Below are 1,966 nucleotides of genomic sequence, written 5' to 3'. Positions count from 1 at the left end.
ATATCCTGTCTCATTGTCCCTTAAGTTCTTTTTATTAGAAAAATGAACGTTGTCTGTTTTCAGGTGCAAATACTGACCTAGGACATCCCCAAGCCCCTGAGGAGGCCAGCTGTGCTTAGCAACTCCCCCAGAGGAAACCCAGAAGACATGGCGGAGGAAGGCTTCTTATAGCACAAACTGTTTCCATGTCTTGGCTATTGTAAGTAGTGTTGCTATGAGCTAGCATGCATCTTTTAGAATTATGCTTTTGCCCAGATACGTGGCCAGGAGTGGGATTGCTGGATCATATGTCAACTCTATTTTTAGTTTCTTGAGGAATCGTTTGAAATTTCATGCGTGGGTTCCCAAGGCCTTTTGTGCCCAGCCTCAGAGGTCTGATGCCTTAGCAGCACAGGCACACATGCTTGTTGGGGCCTGGAGCTTTCTCTGAAGACAAGCCCTAGACTCTGCCCATTTCCCTGCTGTGTCCTTGCCACCAACAGGCTGAAATGGGATTTCTGCTTTAAACCATGACCTTGGATCCCAATCTTGGCAGGACGTTTAAGAATATAAGGTGACTGAGGAATCTGAGCACTTTGGGGGATCCCCATTATTGGCCAGAGTGTGTGGGGGTAATTCTTTGGAGAAAAGTTAATAAGGTCACACACACAGGCTTCTCCAGTGGCTTAGTGGTAAAGAATTTGCTCGTAACGCAGGAGAGGCAGGAGACCCGGATTTGATCTCTGGGTCGGGAAGCTCCCCTGGAGGAGGGCAGGGAAACCCACTCCAGTGTTCTTGCCTGGGAAATTCCATGGGCAGAGGAGCCTGGTGGGCTACAGTCCGTGGGTGTCAGAGTCGGACACGACCGAGCGAGCACGCAGGAGTTGACGGCGCTGCACAAATCCACTGATGTGCTCAGGGCAACAGAACTTTCTGGTGCTTTTTCTTCTTCCTGTAGCATCCTCAGCTGACACTGACTTTCTAGTTGCGGGTGCCTCCAGTTGTCACCCGTTGCCCACTCCCCTTTCCACAGGCCCAAATTAAGAGGAACCAAGTTCCCAGGGGGACAACGAATAATCCTGCTAAATCAGATCTTTCTCACAGCACACTTCAGAGTGTGCGCTCTACCAAGCGCAGAGGCAAGGCTTTCTGAGAACCACGTTACATGTTCACGACCATTCTCTGAGGTTCTCGGGCGGCATCTAAGGGGTGACGTGCCCACCCTGATGGCTGTGAAGGCTGGATGGATGATGATGTGTTTATGCACATAAACCTAAATAACAAAAATCATTTAAATGGTAAAGGGAGCGTCGAAACATAGTAAGTCTTTAAAGCCTATTTTAGGTGCATGGAGTCAATATTACACAAGAATGAGCAATATCCATCTATTTTTCGATTACAGCAGTTGATGGCAAGTAAGTCAAACCCTCAGCTGACCTTGCCAGTCTCAGGAGGCTGTGCGCTGCTACTGTGTGCGTGTCACAGTGGCAGAACCTCCTATAAGCAGAAGTGCTAACTTGCACAAAGTGACAAGACTCAATGTGTCATATCCGAAAATTTAAAAAGCTTTTCGTTTAGGAGATAAAGCAGGTGTTTGTACTACATGGTGCTTTCAGATGCCCCGTTATAACCACGGTGGTTTTGTACAACCAAAATAATGTTACAGTGCTAGAAGCTTCAATAGCACATCTACTAAAACTCGAATGATACAGAGATTATCATGGCCCCTGCGCAGGGATGACACACAAATTCATCGAAGCGTTCCATAGTTTTTAAAATTTTGAGCATTAAAAAAATACTATGAATATGACTCACAGAATATTTTTAAAGTTTATTGAAAGAAAACTTAAGATTGCATCCAACTTGCAATGTTTTATTTGCCTTCTTGACTGCTTTAAGTATTAAAAAATAGGACTCTGCATGTGCTTCTATAGTGTGCATTAATTGGTAGGTTGTTCTTTCTGGTAGATTTCCCCACCATTTTAAA

At 45.5% G+C, this 1,966-nt stretch overlaps 1 non-coding gene across 1 annotated transcript; it reads left to right on the top strand.

Moving 5' to 3' along the window:
- Window positions 1-1,644: 1,644 nt before the first annotated feature.
- On the top strand, window positions 1,645-1,752 carry LOC133053283 (U6 spliceosomal RNA). The gene has a single exon (XR_009692213.1). It is a non-coding gene; the product is annotated as a U6 spliceosomal RNA (small nuclear RNA).
- Window positions 1,753-1,966: the final 214 nt, after the last annotated feature.

Source organism: Dama dama, chromosome X (genome assembly GCF_033118175.1).
Source record: "Dama dama isolate Ldn47 chromosome X, ASM3311817v1, whole genome shotgun sequence".
Lineage (NCBI taxonomy): Eukaryota > Metazoa > Chordata > Mammalia > Artiodactyla > Cervidae > Dama > Dama dama.
The sequence above is the reverse complement of the archived record's forward strand: the minus strand, read 5'-3'. Positions and strand labels throughout refer to the sequence as shown.